This window comes from Phocoena sinus, chromosome 15 (assembly GCF_008692025.1).
Source record: "Phocoena sinus isolate mPhoSin1 chromosome 15, mPhoSin1.pri, whole genome shotgun sequence".
In the NCBI taxonomy this organism is placed as follows: domain Eukaryota; kingdom Metazoa; phylum Chordata; class Mammalia; order Artiodactyla; family Phocoenidae; genus Phocoena; species Phocoena sinus.
In genome coordinates this window covers 60,936,618-60,956,230 of record NC_045777.1, presented here as the reverse complement: position 1 = coordinate 60,956,230, position 19,613 = coordinate 60,936,618, and the positions used below count along the sequence as shown (strand labels likewise).

Here is a 19,613-nt window from a genome sequence, read left to right as displayed (position 1 = left end):
TTGAGTTCTACTTGTAGGTCCTCTCCACTGATTGAGTATTCATGGTCTAACACATCAACAGAGCTTTGTGAATGGACTTTCTTGTTAGATGGGAGGGAAAGGCCATGCCAGGACAGACCCATGGTGGAGGTGTGTTTGGAGAATGGCCTCCTTCTCAGTCTTCTGAAATTTATTCTACCTACCTCTCCACTTAGGAATGGCATAACCATGGTCACATCTCTCCCTTTCTTATATACAGCAAGTCTAACCATAAAATGATGGTCTGACCTATATTTTCAAAGCCCCTTTTATCTCTGACACCCCGGGTGCCTCAACTGGTTCTCCTGAAGCTCCAACCCAGTTTTATCCCCAAAGGTTTCTCGGAATCCCATGATAGGGCATCTTGGGTGAATCACCATCTCAGTTTTCCCAGGACTGAGTGGGGGGATCATGGAACACAGGACTTTTAGTTCTGAAATGCAGAACATCCCAGGAAATTGGGACAAAGTTTGTCTCCCCAGACTGACATCTTCCCCTTAGCTGCTGCAGCCCAAGGGTAAGGCTCCCTCTGACAGATCAGACATTAAAGAGCCTAAAATGACTGTGACCGGTCTCCAAGCATTTCAGAACTTTGCAACAGTCAGTGCCTTGTAAAAAAAAACATTGTTTAATTTTTAAGGCTCATAATGATAAAAGTCAAACATGTTATTTATAGAAAAGTAGATAGAAATAATAGGTAGGCAGGTAGGTAGATAGATAGATAGATTGGGGGGGGGTGCCCTTATTCCCCTTACCTTGCCTTCCTCCATCTTGCTGCTTGGAATTGATTGCTGTCAAGCCATCTTTGCTGATGCAAATGAGAACAGCCTAGGGATAGCAGAGCAACAAGGAAGGAGGATCCTGGATCCAGGAATGACCTCATGGAGCAGAGAGGCTAGCCTGGACTGCTTGCCTTGGATCTCATCTTCTTTATATTTAAGTTATTACCATTTTGGGCTATTGATACGCCCAGGTGAACTAACTAATTCATGTACATCGTCTCATCTGACCATCGCTAGAGCTGTTTCTGAAGAGAAGTTAAGGACTCTGCCCTTGACCACATACCTGGTTAGTGGCTGAGCTTCCAGTGGAGGCTAGTCCTGACTCACATACACTTTGGGCTCCTAATCACCATGCTTTACTGCCATTGCCACTTTTCCCTTTATGCAGTGCCTTCCAGTTTTCAAAGTGTTCCATGATTATTATTAACTAAGGAGGCAGGGATTATTATTGTCCTTATTAGCCAGATCACTTAGGTAATTTGACTAAGATCATCCAGTGAATTAGAGATGCATCTAGGATAAAAGTTCCAGTCTTTGAAACTTCAGAACTTTGCCTTTTTCACTTGACTCCACCAATCAGGCTCTCTTGGAAGGACCAGACTCCACCAGCCTCTCCTAATATTTTTTAATATACTTCAAGCAATTCATTCAGTTTCTAAATTCAAGAATACTAATAACAGCTATTTTCTTTGAATTAAGGTGTATTTGACAGAAAAAAATTCGCTTGTTAGTCAAACATAAATGAAATTATGGTCAATTTCAGTCTCCCCTCCCACAGATAGCAGTATCTTTTTCACTAGCTTTATTCATAGTTTTTTATCAGTGAAAGGGAGTTTACTTTAAACACCCTCTCTTTGAGCAAACAAATGTTCTAATTCAGCCACAACTGTCAGGCTTTGTTTATTGAGTTTTAACAACGGTACCTAATTCTTATCATCAATTTAGCATCCTTGAAACGGTCAGCTTAGCTTTCCAGTGCTAAAGTTTCCGACACTCTATTTTTCTTGCATCTTTTCTGAACTGTAGGTTCTAATTCTGTGTTCCAGTCAATTAGCGCTGTCTGTAATTTTAGACAACCCATATCTGTTAAGGCAACCAAAATTCCATCTTTGTTTCCAAAGGTGGCTGTTTGTTGTGCCAGAAGGTACTTAGCTGCTGAAATAAATAGATGACGTATCACTTATAAAAAGTGCTGTTGCCTCATTGGGCAGATGTCTCTTGGTGATGGTGACTAAATATAGCATGCCGATTTTAGGGCAAAGATGTAATTTTAAAAAGTAATCATAAAACTATTGATTGTAAAGAAGTCACTTTGATTTCCTGTTCACTCTGATTATAGAGACCTTCACCCTTACCAGGCTTAGAAATTTTTAACCCTTGAAAACTAAAGCCCTATCAGGAACAGATTTCATATTGGAAAACTAAAAGTGTATCTACCCAGAGGTGTGGGTCAAACACTTGTTTCCGTCCTTTGGTCCCAGCAATGAAAACACATTCAGGAGGGAAAAAAGGAGGTACTGTGGGAGGTACCATCTTAAATAATACTAATACTACTAAAATATAATAGTTCCTACCATATTTCAAACTTCATTATGTGCCAGATGTTGTAATAAGCACCTTATTTATATTATGGGTTCATTCAATTCTCACGGCATGACTGTAATAAGAGGAAGATGTATTTCACGTTAAGCAAACAAAGCTTACATTTTACGGCCCCCCTCACTTGCACGGGTCCTTTCTAAGGCCCTAGCAATGTGTTTCCATCATCACATGTTGTTTTGAAATTTTGTAAAAGTGAAATGTTTGAACAGCAATGGTTTAAGCCTGGGAATTCTTTCTCCTGGGGGTTCTTTTTTGTTACACATCCCCTCATGTTGGTTAGTGCTAGAGAGGCTGAGAGCATCTGGGGATTTGGGATTGAGCTGCAGTAATACACCAGGATGGGGTTTAGTGGGATATGTTTATGTGGTTCTCATTCATTTCCATGAATTGTTAAGTGACTCTAAGCTAGCTACCCGTGAATGACTTATCCCTATGGCTTCCAGGAATACTCCTGCCACACTGTGCTAACTCATCTAGTATTTTGATCCAGAATAGCAGGGCCAGCGATGGTATTGCAATGGGGACAGAAGAAATGCAGGTAACAGAGGAAAAATTAAGTTTGAAGTATGTGGAGTCAGAAGCTAGTCTATGGGAAATTCTCTTAAAGCATACAACTCATATATGAAACAAACTCATTAGAGCTTTTCCCAAATTTAGTGATAATCCTAAAAATTTACATGTCATTACTAATAATGAGTTGTGGAACTGAAAGTAAATTTTCTAAACCATCAAGAGCCGTATTAATTTTTCATCAGCCATGCTAGAAAAAAAGTTAGAACTATTTATTTTCTCTATAGAAAGTATTTTTATCAAGTTATTGACATATGAAGACAGAGTATGCAGCCTGAGCATATAGGATAAAAATATTACAGAGGTGTTCGCTTCGGCAGCACATATACTAAAATTGGAAGGATACAGAGAGGATTAGCATGGCCGCTGCGCAAGGATGACACGCAAATTCGTGACGCATTCCATATTTTTTAGTGGGAAGCAGCTGCATAGCACAGGGAGATCAGCTCGGTGCTTTGTGTCCACCTAGAGGGGTGGGATCGGGAGGGTGGGAGGGAGACGCAAGAGGGAGGGGATATGGGGATATATGTATATGTATAGCTGATTCACTTTGTTATAAAGCAGAAACTAACACACCATTGTAAAGCAATTCTACTCCAATAAAGATGTTAAAAATATATTACAGAGATTTATTAATCGTTAATAAAAACTATTATTTTTTAAATTTTGTGATGTGCACATTTGTCAGCTTTTAAAATTTGGAATCTGCTGCGGCTTCTTTTTATTCTAAATAAATATTTATTTTCACACCTGATTTTCATATTTTAAATTTTGTATTCTTTGACTTAAAGAGTGTATATAACATAATGTAACTTTCAGATCCCACAAAATGTTAAAATGTCTAAGCAGTAGGGATATTTATTTCTCATTTAATAAAACATCTAGAGATAGAGGTTTCAGAGAAAGTAGATTCAGCACCTAAACACTGTCATGGCTCTGTATGGCTTTTCTGTGATTTTCTTGGTTTTCCACTCATTACTGTAAGAGGCTCCTATAGCACCAACAATCATAGGATCAGTAACATCTAAAATTATGAAGAAAGGAAGATGGGCTCACTCTTTACTCAAGTCTCTCTCTTGTTGTTAGGGAGGGGAATCTTTCCCCAGTATTCTCCAGTAGATTTCCCTTTGTATCCCATGATCCAGAAATGGTCATATGGCCTAATCTAAAGCAGTCATTGACAAATGGGAATAGGATTATTATGATCAATCTAGAAGTCAAAATTCATCCCCTGGGACAAGACACCTTGCCCTGAATGCCTGAATGAAACAGCACCCTACTGTCAACAAAGATGGAATGACTGTTGGTTCGGCAACCAACAATGTTCACAATAGCATCATTGTCCCCTTTTTGTCCCCTTACAGAAACAAGTTAAGGCTTAGTGATATAAAGTGTTGTGTCCAGAGTCACACACCTAGAAAGTGGTGAGGACCTTCACCTCTATATAAAACCTATATGTGTTTGACTCTGGGACTCTGCTCATGTTCTATGCTATGTCATATAGCCTTCCCAACCCACGAGGCCACTGGTGTACACTACAGAGTTGTAGAACTTTAGGGAGCACGGTTAGGTGCTGAGGAAGGAGTATAGGGCAGCAGAATGCTTGCCAGAAAATCTCACAGGGTCAGAGAGGAAGAGGGGGCTCTGGATCTTTGTACAGAGAGCAAATTTCAATACAATAGGGACCATTACAGGTACCCAAGATGGATTTCATTGTTTTTGAGTGAATAAGGGAATTTCAGGTGGGGGAGGGTGACATAAATAAAATAATAGTAGAAAGTTAATGGATTAAGGGTAAAGAAAGACTGGGCTTGAATCAAATATCTACCATTTACAAGATGTGCTTCTCTGTTGAGTTCCTTCTTCTTATAATACCTTGTGTTTTCAGAGGGGGATATCTAGATCCAGCTTGATGGGGTAAAAGAAAAATCAGAGGAACCACCAGCTTTACGCCCCTTCCTCTACAGGGGAGGAAACTGAGACCCAGAGAGGTAAAGTGACTTGCCCCCAAATCCCAGCCAATTGGTACCAAAGCCCTCATCTACAAATCCGGGTTACTTATTTCTCAATCTGTCTTTTAGACCCTGAACTGGGAAGGCATCATTCTATGCTCAATTCCTTATACAATCTACTCAGATGATTTAATTTTAATAATATGCTTCTTTCCTTGTGGAAGCATGTGTATGATGACACTTAGCTGCACCATCTAATACTATGATTAAGTGCTACTTTTGAATTACTGTCTCCATTTCCAACAAGGTGTTTGAGAAGTGTCAAACCCAACAGAGATCAGGGATAATATTCCACATGGGATTAGTATGATTACTAGCGGGGGTGCATTCCACAGGATACCTTTCATTTCTGGCCCTGCAGAGTCACTTATGCATCCATTCATTCATTCCACAAGATATACCACACACAAAATATGCTGCTGCAAACTCAATGTATAAATGTAATCAGAAATAAAAAATTATTTAAAAAAAATAGGTCCTGACAGATGGCTTCACAGGTGAATTCTATCAAACATTTAGAGAAGAACTGACACCTATCCTTCTCAAACTCTTCCAAAATATAACAGAGGGAGGAACATTCCCAAACTCATTCTACAAGGCCACCATCACCCTGATACCAAAACAAGACAAAGATGTCACAAAGAAAGAAAACTACAGGCCAATATCACTGATGAACATAGATGCAAAAATCCTCAACAAAATACTAGCAAACAGAATCCAATAGCACATTAAAGGGATCATACACCATGATCAAGAAGGGTTTATCCCAGGAATGCAAGGATTCTTCAATATACGCAAATCAATGTGATACACCATATTAAAAAATTGAAGGAGAAAATCCATATGATCATCTCAATAGATGCAGAAAAAGCTTTTGACAAAATTCAACACCCATTTATGATAAAAAACCCTCCAGAAAGTAGCCATAGAGGGAACTTACCTCAACATAATAAAGGCCATAGATGACAAACCCACAGCCAACATCATTCTCAATGGTGAAAAACTGAAAGCACTTCCTCTAAGACCAGGAACAAGACAAGGATGTCCACTCTCACCACTATTATTCAACATACTTTTGGAAGTTTTAGCCACAGCAGTCAGAGGAAAAAAAAGAAAAGGAACCCAAATCGGAAAAGAAGAAGTAAAACTGTCACTGTTTGCAGATGACATGATACCATACATAGAGAATCCTAAAGATGCTACCAGAAAATGACTAAAGCTAATCAATGAATTTGGTAAAGTAGCAGGATACAAAATTAATGCACAGAAATCTCTTGCATTCCTATGCACTAATGATGAAAAATCTGAAAGGGAAATTAAGGAAACACTCCCATTTACCACTGCAACAAAAAGAATGAAATACCTAGAATAAACCAACCTAAGGAGACAAAAGACCTGTATACAGAACACTATAAGATACTGATGAAAGAAATTAAAGATGATACAAACAGATGGAGAGATATACCATGTTCTTGGATTGGAAGAATCAACATTGTGAAAATGACTATGCTACCCAAAGCAGTTGACAGATTCAATGCAATCCCTATCAAACTACCAATGGCATTCTTCACAGAACTAGAACAAAAAATTTCACAGTTTGTATGGAAACACAAAAGACCTCGAATAGCCAAAGCAATCCTGAGAAAGAAAAACAGAGCTGGAGGAATCAGGCTCCTGGACTTCAGACTATACTACAAAGCTGCAGTAATCAAGGCAGTATGGTACAGGCACAAAAACAGAAATATAGATCAATGGAACAGGATAGAAAGCCCAGAGATAAACCCATGCACCTATGGTCAACTAATCTATGAGAAAGGAGGCAAGGATATACAATGGAGAAAAGACACCCTCTTCAATAAGTGGTGCTGTGAAAACTGGACAGCTACATGTAAAAGAATTAAATTAGAACACTCCCTAACACCATACACAAAAATAAATTCAAAATGGATTAAAGACCTAAATGTAAGGCCAGACACTATAAAACTCCTAGAGGAAAACATAGGCAGAACACCCTATGACATAAATCACAGCAATATCCTTTTTGACCCACCTCCTAGAGAAATGGAAATTAAAACAAAAATAAACAAATGGGACCTAATGAAACTTAAAAGCTTTTACACAGCAAAGGAAAACATAAACAAGACAAAAAGGCAACCCTCAGAATGGGAAAAAATATTTGCAAATGAAGCAACTGTCAAAGGATTAATCTCCAAAATTTACAAGCAGCTCATGCAGCTCAATATCAAAAAAAGAAACAACCCAATCCAAAAATGGGCAGAGGACCTAAATAACCATCTCTCCAAGGAAGATATACAGATTGCCAACAAACACATGAAAGGATGCTCATTTAGAGAAATGCAAATCAAAACTACAATGAGATATCATCTCACACCGGTCGGAATGGCCATCATCAAAAAATCTAGAAGCAATAAATGCTGGAGAGGATGTGGAGAAAAGGGAACACTCTTGCACTGTTGGTGGGAATGTAAATTGATACAGCCACTATTGAGAACAGTATGGAGGTTCCTTAAAATACTACAAATAGAACTACCATACAACCCAGCCATCCCACTACTGGGCATATACCCTGAGAAAACCATCATTCAAAAAGAGTCATGTACCAAAATGTTCATTGCAGCTCTATTTACAATAGCCAGGACATGGAAGCAACCTAAGTGTCCATCGACAGATGAATGGATAAAGAAGATGTGGCACATATATACAATGGAATATTACTCAGCCATAAAAAGAAACGAAATTGAGTTATTTGTAGTGAGGTGGATGGACCTAGAGACTGTCATACAGAGTGAAGTAAGTCAGAAAGAGAAAAACAAATACTGTATGCTAACACATATATATGGAATCTAAGAGAAAAAAAAAAAAAGGTCATGAAGCACCTAGGGGTAAGACAGGAATAAAGACACAGACCTACTAGAGAATGGACTTGAGGATATGGGGAAGGGGAAGGGGAAGCTGTGACAAAATGAGAGAGTGGCATGGACATATATATACCACCAAACGTAAAATAGATAGCTAGTGGGAAGCAGCCGCATAGCACAGGGAGATCAGCTCGGTGGTTTGTGACCACCTAGAGGGGTGGGATAGGGAAGGTGGGAGGGAGGGAGACGCAAGAGGGAAGAGATATGGGAACATACGTATATGTATAACTGATTCACTTTGTTATAAAGCAGAAACTAACCATTGTAAAGCAATTATACTCCAATAAAAATGTTAAAAAATAAAAAAAATAAACCACACACAAAATGTCACCTATTTTATAAGGATTAAAAAAAACAAGAGTCAATGGAGTGGTACATGATTTATAAGAAATAGAACCCATACCCTATATTGCTGCTTGTTGAATAGCCACCCTGTTTAGGCAACGGAAACCCTGAAAGAAGAGTCAAGTCAAGTCTGTCTGAGACAAACGAGGTTCTGCCGTGAGCCCTTGGGGTTGGTTTGGTTTGTGCTCCTAATGAAAGGAGAGTTATCCATTTGGAAAATCCAGGCACCGCAGAGTTTGAGTTTCTATGAGATGTTAGCATCTCAGGGCTCAACATAAAATCTTATGTTATAAAAGCTTCTACTTTGTTACACTTTCCCCTGCTCTTGATCATGGAAGACAAAGTATGAGTCATGCGATCTAGGATGTGTCAGGGTCACATTTCAGGGCCATGTTCCAAATAGAGAGGAATATTTTTTTCTGAATGTAATAAAAAAGTTCTAGCACTGCTGTTACTATTTATGTGACCCTGAACCTGTCACCTCAACTTCCCACACCTGGTTTCTTCCTCCCTAAAGCAGTCTTCCTGAGGCCCATGGTGTTTATGAGAATGGGTCCAGTTTCGTGCAGTACGTAGCATTTCTGAGCACCTAACAGTCAGTAACTCATTTGACAAATGTGTTGATTCCTTCTCTGTATGTTCCAAGCACTGTGTCAAGCTCCAGAGATTTAACAATAGAACAAAACAGAATCATCCCAACTTCTAAGAGTTCATGGTCTACCAGGAAAGACAGGCTTAAAGTATAACAGATGTGAATTTAAAACCAAAAGGTGAGTATTGGGCTTCCCTGGTGGCGCAGTGGTTGAGAGTCCGCCTGCCGATTCAGGGGACACGGGTTCGTGCCCCGGTCCGGGAAGATCCCACATGCCGCGGAGCGGCTGGGCCCGTGAGCCATGGCCACTGAGCCTGTGCGTCCGGAGCCTGTGCTCCACAACGGGAGAGGCCACAACAGTGAGAGGCCCGTGTACCGCAAAAAAAAAAAAAGGGAACCTTCATAACATCATTGGAAAACAGAAAGAGAGGGACATTACTGGACCAGAAACAATGAGAAATCCCTATGAAGAAGTAGATAGGATCTGATCAAAGGAAGGAAAATTAATGGGAGGCTTGGGAACAGGACTGGCTGCAGAATTTGCAGGGCCCAGTGCAAAGTGAAAATGCTGGGCCCAGGAAAATGATCCAGAATTTCAAGATGGCGACACCAGAGAATTAAAACACACCCGGAGGCCTTCTAAGTGCACAGCCCATCAAGAAGAAGAAAGATTCCTTTCTCTTTCCTGGCAAGGACTCAGCCAATGAAAAGCCATGGACACTGCACAGGTCACATGCCTATGAAGTCGGACTGCTGGGGGCAGTGGATACCATGAGCACGAGGGGGTTGGGAGCAACAATTATGGGGATTGGTTTGGAATCAGGGTTAGAACCAGGGCAGTTGATTAGTTTAGGGCCTGTCCTCTCCCAGGCCTGAAACCCTCTACTTGTTCCCGTCAATGGGCAGGATTGGTTCTTCCAGGCTGGGGTGCTGTCTTCATTGGCCAGGACTGCTGTGACAATGAACCACAAACTGGGTAGCTTAGACAACAGAAATGTATTGTCTCCCAGCTCTGGAAGGCAGAAGTCAGAAATCATGGTGTCAGCAGGGTTGGTTCCTTCTGAAGGCTGTGAGGGAAGCCTGTCGCATGCCTCTTCTCTAGCTTCTAGAGGTTTGGTGGCAATCTTTGGTGTTCCTTGGCTTGTGTACGTGCATCACTCCAATCTCTGCTTTCAGCTTCATGTGATGTACTACCCGTGTGCATGCCTCTGTGTCCAAATTTCCACTTTTTGTAACACACCACTCACACTGGATTAGGGAACCGTCCTACTCCAGTATGACCTTATCTTAACTAATTATATCTGCAACGACCCTATTTCTAAATAAGGTCATATTCTACTCAATATTTTGTAATACCTGTAAACGAATCTGAAAGAGAATATATATTCTTTGCTGTACACATGAAACTAACACAACACTGTAGATCAACTATACTTCATTAAAAAAAGGGGGGGGGCACATTCTAAAGCACTGGGGGTTAGGAATCCAACATATGAATTTGACCAGGGACACAATTCAACCCATAACAGGTAAATAATGAGTGCTTGAGCCACATGGGCAGGGTCATGCCCGGGTACAGACTCCTTCACTCCTAGGAGACTAATAGGCAGGAAAATCACAACACTACACACCTCACCTGGCTGCACGACGCTTCTCTCCACCGCAGTCGCAGGCAGCAGATGGCCGTGAACAGACAGCAGCAAACAAGGGCCATCAAACACTGGGGGCAAACCAAATGTCAGGCAGTTAGGATAGTTGCTCATAAAGAATATCATTTGATTAAACTGCATCACCTATCCAAAACAGATGGACTTTTCATAATCTCCTGACATGTTACCTTAATTACCCAACAGGTGCCGTCATCTCTTATGCTACCTTACCCGCTGCAGTCAGGTTACAGAGTTTGGAAACGTTATGACTTAGCTTTTTGGGTTATCTGATATCAGAGGTTGTCAGCTTTGGCTACACACTAGAGTCACCTGGGGGGCTTTGAAAATACTGATGCCTGGGTCCCACGATTTAACCGGTCTGGGGAGTACAACCTGGGCGCTGAGATTTTTTTCTTTTGAAAGCTCTCAGGTGATTACGTTGCGCAGGGAAGGTTGAGAACCACTGGCTTGGAACTCTCCCAGAACCCAGCCATCTCATTAAATGTAATGATGCATATTGATTGCAGATGGCATGGCATGGATTTGTTGGGGTTTGCTTTTTGTTTGTTGCTTCCAAATGCAATGCATCAGTATCTCTATTCTTTAACTCTGCAATGCCATGTACTTTATTTTCTTTTCTTCAGCCTAACTTCTTTCAGTTGCTAAGAAGCCAAGTCTTTGCTGTATGGAGTTTGACTTTTGCTTACAAAAGTGGCACCTCAGCTGGAAAGTGAGGCTGCGGCAGTACAGTGAATTGTACTAAAATGAAATTGAACAGATAATAGGTTTGCATTTAGTGCAATGTATGATTAGGAGCAATAATATGGGCCATAGCTTCTTTTCTTCCAAGGATGCAGGTTGGTCTCGCTTACTCTATTTAGCAGAAAACATTGGTCTATGGCCTCAGTGAATCTCCCTCCCTCTCCCTCTCATATTCTCTTCCTTTTACTCTCTCTCTCTCACTAACTCTCTCTCCATTCTCTCTTTTATTCTCATCCTCTTTCTCCTCTCTTATGTTCCTTTCCATGTTTTCTCTCTCTTCCCCTTTCTCGCCTCAAAATTCTTGCTTTCACAGATTTCACAGGTTAGGGTAGAGGAAGTGTAGATTCAATAGCCAAAATGCTATGAGAATCATGACATTCTCTGTGCAAACCCTACAATCTTCTGGGACATCTCCTGTTGCTTCTTGTAAAAGATGTGAGGAGAAACTGCACAGCCAAGAGAACTAAGCTAGGTCTCTAGCTTCTGTTTCCCTCAACCCATGAAGTCTTTCTCTCCCAAAGTCTTCTCTCTCCAATCTGCTATGTCACCGTGTTTGCTGGTCCCAGAAACTACCTGGGGAAGTTGGCTATACAAATGCGGGAAATAATAACAATGATTGACTATAACATGCTTATTACATGCCGGGTACCCTTCTAAGCATGTTTGACAGATAAAGAGACAGATGCCCAGAGACAGGAGGTGATTTCAAGCCCAGGTTGTCTGCTCCAGGGTCCTTATATTACGAGCATTTCAGAAGGAGGCAGTGGGAGAGGAAGAAAGATCACAGAGAAGGACAGAAAGAAAGAAAAAAGCAGAAAGACAAAAAGAGAGACACAGAGGGATGAAGAGAGACAGCCACCAAGATGCAAAGAAGCAGAGACAGAATGGGGCCATAAAAACAACAACAATAACAACCACAGAGCCAAGAGAGAGACCTGTTTCATATTGGCTCTAAATTGGGTAAAACAACTCCATGTCTGGGGCCAATTTAGCTGAGAGACTCCAACTGTATGAAGTGTAAGTTTGGTTCAGGTATGGTTTGAAGAAAATTCTGATGCCATGGTTCACTGGTTTTAGAAAATGCGTGTTTGTTTCTGGCTCACCTGGTATCTTTTGGAAAGGGAGAGAAAAAAATCCCCTTTAGTTCTAGGTTCAGTCCAGAAAAAAACAAATAAAAAGTAAAACAGAGTATTTAAGTTCTGTTTAATTCAGCCTTCAGGAAACCAAGGCAAAACATTCTGATTTTTTTTTCAAGTCTCATCATTTGCATTTGCCAGTTGAGGTCTTCAAACACCTGGTTAAATCAAGTGCCTAACCCAGTACTGTCCTTAGAAGTTAAGTGGGGATAACAACAAGGCAGGGTGGAGCCGTATTTCCTGGATTTGAACTTCCAAGAGCACCCATCCTAGGAAAGTGGGTCAGCCCTTTGGAGGTGGATAGAACTCAGCAGCGATTATAGTTGGTGGAGATAACTGCATTGCGATTTTCGGGCCAATCCCATCATCCCCACCTAATCAATTTTGTTTCTTTATTTTCTCAATGTGGTGGGTGTGATCTCGGAGAGGGAGAATTGAGCCGTGTTGCTAAGCGAGATCTTAGTTCCCTGCCCAGGAATTGAACCTGCGTAGCCTGGATGAAAACCAGGAATCCTAGCCACCAGGCCAGGAAGGGCTAGAGGCCAGAAGCTATTCTTCCCTGGCTCTTGCCCCCAGTGAAAAATTCATTTCTCGTGGAGGCAAAAACTGTAAAAACAGGTACAAAGTTTATTATTAGAGACACAGCACAACAACTAGTGGGAGAGCACACAGAGAAACTGTTTAGTTGAGATAGAAGCAAGGCAGAGATGCACACCCAGAGAGAAAGGGTGTGGGCATCCTCCCTAATGCGCGGGAGTGCAGTAAAGAGGCGGTTCATTCATTTATGTAGGGCAGTTCTTCCAGGTCTCTGTTTACCTTTGGCCAATTATCTGGTTTCTTTTTCCACACCTGACCTGCCCTAGGACCTTCCCCAACATACATGTGCAACTTTTCTCCAAGATGGATTCCAGGCCAGAGGCTTATGGGGCGGCCTTAGCATCACATATTATGGGGGTGGTGCCCCTCCTTTTTGACCCCCAAGGAGCCTTTCTGCACATGTGCAATGTCTCCCCTGCCCCAAGGATGGGAAATGCATGACTCTTGATCCTTTACTCAAACAGGGCTTTGTCCCTCTCTGTTCCTGCCATGACTGTTATCTTAGGGCATCCTCAAGAGACAACACCTGGCTATTTACCCCGTTTCTGTGGTTACTTACATCTCGGAGGGCAAACAGGAAGCTGATTGTAAATGCCTAACCCGGAGCCCATCTATTTCCTGTCTCAGGAAATGCAAACAGGAGGCAAGTTGTATACATCTGGCCTGAAGCCCATCTTTTTCTCACCCCAAGAAATGTAAACAGGAGGCCAGTTATAAATGCCTCGTCTGGAGCCCATCTATCTCCTGCCTTAGGTGTTAGGATGCTAGAGACCTCAGACTTGTCTTTTGTGGTACTTTGGTGGAACTGGATCAATGGGAGGAGTCTTGGGATGCTGTCCTCTGCTCATTCCGTGCTGTGGTCATTCAACTGTAAGATGGAGACCTAATTTTATTCAGTAAAAGGTATGTGTTCTTCAGTAGGTGAATGGATAAGTGAACTGTGGTACAGCCAGGCAATGGAATATTATTCAGTGTTTTAAAAAAATGAGCTATCAAGCCATGAAAAGACATGAAGGAAACTTAAATGCATATGACTAAGTGAAAGAAGCCAATCTGAAAAGCCTACATACTATATGACATTCTTTAAATTTTGATGTGAACCTAAAACTGCTTTAAAAAAATAAAATTGATTTAAAAAGTTTTTAAAGGTCTGTGTATGAAAGACTTGATAATCTCATTTCTCAGGATGCTGTTAGACACGGAAATTCCCTTTCCTCCTCATCTTTTCCATCTCTTGTGGTATTGGGTCCTATTTTTGTGTGTGTGTGTGTGTGTGTGGTACGCGGGCCTCTCACTGTTGTGGCCTCTCCCGTTGCGGAGCATAGGGTCCGGACACGCAGGCTCAGCGGCCGTGGCTCACGGGCCCAACAGCTCTACTGCATGTGGGATCTTCCCGGACCAGGGCACGAACCCGTGTCCCCTGCATCGGCAGGCAGACTCTCAACCACTGTGCCACCAGGGAAGCCCAGGTCCTATTTTTTATTCATAAGAGGTTTCACTTCAATCTAAATTCATCCATGATAAAACACCTACTATGTGCAAAGTTTCTCTGTTTTACAAAGGAGACTTTAGTCTCAGAAAGGCTATCAGTATTTCTGAAGGACAAAGAATTAGTATATGATAGAGCCAGGATTTTCCAAATTCTGAGCTCTCCTACTGCTGCTCCATCCTGAAAGTCTACTAGAGGTTTGGCAATCATTCCCACGCAGGTTTCTGTAGGTTCCTATTTAACTCCGGGATTGAAAATTCCTCAGTCTCCTGTTCCATATTGTAGTTAACAAAGACTATCCCAGAACTGATAAGTGGGAGCCACCAGGACAGGAATTGCTTCCCAGGGCATAGAGCTCCCCAGGGTAGAATGGGTTGCCTCAGGTAGCATTGACCTCCCCCTCACCACAGATATTCAAGCATACAACAGAAAGGCCAAGGATCCTGAAACTGGGATTCACACATGGGGCATCTAAAATTGTCAGATTATCAGTGTAGAGATATGTATACCTTTTTTCTTGGAGGAGATTTTCACCAGGTTTTCAAAATTTAGTTTTTGACCCAATTGTTGACAACTGTTGAGACCAAAGGTGGAGGAGAGGGTGGAATGAAGTTATATCCCAAACTTGACCATCTGAGAGTCTCCTACAGAGTCATTTTCATGAGTGAATATGGCTCCCCAAGGATAATACCAATCCAGGCATCAGCTGAAAAGCTTGGGTCTCCTCCTCTACTCCATAATAGAACTCAGGGCTTTCCTAGGGTCAGGGTGAACATGAACTGTAAATATGCATAAGGGATCTTATTAAGGTGATGGAAATGTTCTAAGTGTGTATGTGTGTATCCGACTCTACTAAAAAAGCTATATTAAAAAGCACTAAAAACTAATGTGTAGACATAGAGGACAGACTTGTGGTTGCCAAGGGGGAGGGAGGGTCAGGGGAAGGATGGATTGGGAGTTTGGGGTTAGCAGATGCAAACTATTATATATAGAATGGATAAACAACAGGGTCCTATTGTATAGCACAGGGAACTATATTCAATATCCTGTGATAAAACATAATGGAAAAGAATATTTAAAAAGTATGTATATGTATAACTGAATCACTTTGCTGTACAGCAGAAATTAACACACTGTAAATCAACTATACTTCAAAACAACAACAATAAAAAAATACTGTGTATTAGTTTCCTAGAGCTTCTGTAACCAAGTACCACAAAGTGGGTGGTTTAAAACAACAGAAAGTCATACTAAACTAATTATACCTATAACAATCCTATTTTCAAATAAGGTCACATTTTGAGGTACTGGGGTCAGGACTTCAGCATATCTTGTTTGGTGGACACAATTCAATACACAACAAAGTGAGTAACAGTGCTGCTTGCAAATGTGTGTACATTTACAACGTAGATACATTTTATAATATGTAAGTTATGGCTTGTAAAAAAATGAACAGAAACCTCAATTAAACAGAGTTGGGAGACCAGAAGGGGGAGCTCTCATGCCTCGTGATGATAGCACAGCCCATTGGGAAGAAGACTCCTCTTCTTTCCTGGAGAGGACTCAGCCAATGAAAAGCCACAGACTCTTAGTTTACTATTAGCAGCCGCCCCCGCCCCCCCCACAACTTCCTTTCCTTCTCTCCTCCTCTTGTCGTTTGGGGACGTGGGGTGACTCACCATGGTTGCAGACCCTGAATTACAATTCTCTGCTGAGCCCAAATAAACCCATCTTTCATGGAGAAATATCAGCAGTCTGTTTGTTTCAGGTTAACATTTTCAATCAAGTAATTTTTAAAGAGTGGCAAGGAGATTTTTCAAACCATTGCTGGGATCCTGAAGTTTATGTAGACTGCACTGAATCTTAACACATCATCTGAAAGTTTCAAAGCCATATTTAGTGAACCAGCTATTCCATTTCTCATGTATATATAGTTCAGAGACATACTCACATGAATTTAGCTGGCACAAAATTAAGAACAATCTAAATCTCCATCATTAGGTAAATGGTAAATAAATTTAAGTATAGCCAACCATGAAATACTATGCAACAAGTACAAAGAATGAGATAATTTGATATTAGTGACATGGAAAGAAATGAGATATATTGTCATGGCCAGAAAAAAAAAAAAGAAGTAAATAGTAGACACACAGAGAGCATGATACCATTTATATAAGACACAAAAATCAACATCAAAGAAAATTATGCTCCATGTTTTCTGAGGATACATGCATATTAAAATTAATATTGAGCATTTACTAGACACCAGGCACTGTTCTAACAGACTGACACTTATTAATTTCTCAGAACAATTTACTATTATTGTAGCCCATTTAATGAAGAAGAGGTTAAGACACAAAGAGGTTAAGACACAAAGAGGTTAAGTTACTTCTCCAAAGCTATTGAGTGGTGGAATTTGAATTTGAATCCAGGCTTGTCTGAATTCACAGGGCTCTTTCTGCTCCTGCTGTTTTATGTATTCTAGAAGAATATACATAAAAGTAATTAATGGTCACCTCCAGGAGTGAAGTAGAGGGGAATCCATGACTCCAGTCAGTAGTCAATGGGATTTTAATTTTTTTACAGTTGTAGGAAATAATATACAGAGATCTGTGTATCACTTACTGTTTCCCTTAATGATAATATCTTGCAAAACTGTAGTAAAATATCACAATCAGGATATTAACGTTGGTATAATCCATTGAGCTTGTTCATATTTACTATTTTTACTCATTTGTGTGTGAGTATTTGGCTCTATGCACTTTTAAGACTATTTTTTTGTGCAATCTTAGGTTCACAGCAAAATTGAGAGAAAGGTGCAGATTTTCCCATATTGCCTCTGCCCCCACACATGCACAGCCTCCCCCATTATCAGCTTCCTCCACCAGATGGTTCATTTGTTACAACTGATGAATCTATGTCAACACATTGTTATCACCCAAGGTCCCTAGTTTACATTAGGGTTCATCTTGGTGTTGTACATTCTATGGGTTTGGACAAATATGTAATGACTCATATCCACTATTTGAGTATCATACAAAGTATTTTCACTTTCCTAAAAATTATGTGCTCTGCATATTCATCTCCCCTGTCCCCACCATATATACCTGGTAACCATTGGTGTTTATATTATTTTCATAGTTTCGCCTTCTGCAGAATTCCATATAATAGTTTTCTTCTAGTAGTTTTAGTTTTAGATATATTGTTTAAATCTTTATTTTGAGTTGATTTTTACTGATGGTCTGAGATAAGGGTCCAATTTCATTCTTCTGCATGTGGATATCCAGTTTTCCCAACACCATTTATTGAAGAAGCTATACTTTCCCCATTGTGTGTTCTTGGAAACTTTGTCAAAGATCAATTGACTGTAAATGTGTGGATTATTTCTGGGCTGTATATTCTGTTTCATTGGTCTATGTGTCTGTTTTTAAGCCAGTACCATATCATTTTGATTACTATAGCTTTGCTGTACATTTTGAAATAATGTCATGTGATGCCTCAGCTTTGTTCTTCTTTCTCAAGATTGCTTTGGGTATTCAGGGCCTTAGGTGGTTCCGTACGAATTTTAGAATCGTTTTTATTATCTGTGGAAAATGCCATTGGAAATTTGCTAATATTTGCATTGAAACTGTAGATAGCATGGGGTGATAGCATGGACATTTAAAAATATTTTTCCAATCTACAAACATAGGATATCTTTCCCTTTATTTATGTCTTCTTCAGTTTCTGTCATCAATGTTTTATGTTTTACAGTATCAGGTCTTTCACCTCCTTGGTTAAATGTATTCCAATTCTTTTTGATGCCATTGTAAATGGGATTATTTTCTTAATTTCATTTTCATATAGTTTACTGTTAGCATATAGAAATATAACTGATTTTCTGTATGTTGAATTTGTATCCTGCAAATTTACTGAATTCTTTTATTAGCTCTAACAGGTTTTTTGGTGGCACCTTTAGGATTTTCTATATATAAAATCATGTCATCTGCAAACAGAGGATTTCACTTCTTCCTTTCCTACTTGGGTGCCATTTATTTCTTTCTCTTGCCTAATTACTCTGGCTAGGACTTCCAGTACTATGTTAAATAGAAGTGTTGGGCTTCCCTGGTGGCGCAGTGGTTGGGAGTCCGCCTGCCGATGCAGGGGACACAGGTTCATGCCCTGGTCCAGGAAGATCCCACATGCCGCGGAGCGGCTGGGCCCGTGAGCCATGGCCGCTGAGCCTGCGTGTCTGGAGCCTGTGCTCCGCAGCGGGAGAGGCCACAACAGTGAGAGGCCCGCGTATCACACACACAAAATAAATAAATAAATAAATAGAAGTGTTGAGAGTGGTTTCTTTGCCTTGTTTCTGATCTTAGAGGAAAAGACTTCAGCTTTCGCCATTAAAGTATGATGTTAGCTGTGGGTCTGTCATATATGGCCTTTATTATGTTGATGTACATTCCTTCTATACCTAATCTGTTGAGATTTTTTATCATGAACAGATGTTGAATTTTGTCAAATACTTGTTCAGCTTCTACTGAGACAATCATATGATTTTTATCCTTCATTCTGTCAACGTGGTGTATCACATTCATTGACTTGCATATGTTGAACCATTCTTACATCCTGGGGATAAATACCACTTGATTGTAGTGTATGATCCTTTTAATGTGCTGTTGAATTTTGTTTGCTAGTATTTTGTTGAGGATTTTTGCATCTATATTTATCAGGGATATTGGCCTGTAATTTTCTTTTCTTGTAGATCTTTACCTAGCTTCGATATCAGGGCACTGTTGGCCTCATAAAGTGAGTTTAGGAGCATTCCCTTCTTCAAGTTTTTGTAAGAGTTTCAGAAGGATTGACATTAATTATTCCTTAAATGTTTGGTAGAATCTACACATGAAGCCATCTGGTCCTGGGCTTTTCTTTGTTGGGAGGTCTTTGATTACTGATTTAATTTCCTTATCAGTAATTGATCTGTTCAGATTCCCTATTCATAATTAAGTCTTTGTAGTTTGCATATTTCTAGGAATGTATCATTTTGTATAGGTTGTCCAATTTGTTGGTGTGTAACTGTTCACAGTAGTCTCTTATGATCCTTTGTATTTCTATGGTATCAGTTGTAATATATCCTCTTT

General features: G+C 40.3%; 1 non-coding gene across 1 annotated transcript; it reads left to right on the top strand.

Moving 5' to 3' along the window:
- Window positions 1-3,276: 3,276 nt before the first annotated feature.
- LOC116741066 lies at window positions 3,277-3,383 on the top strand. The gene has a single exon (XR_004346040.1). It is a non-coding gene; the product is annotated as a U6 spliceosomal RNA (small nuclear RNA).
- The last annotated feature ends 16,230 nt before the right edge of the window (window positions 3,384-19,613 follow it).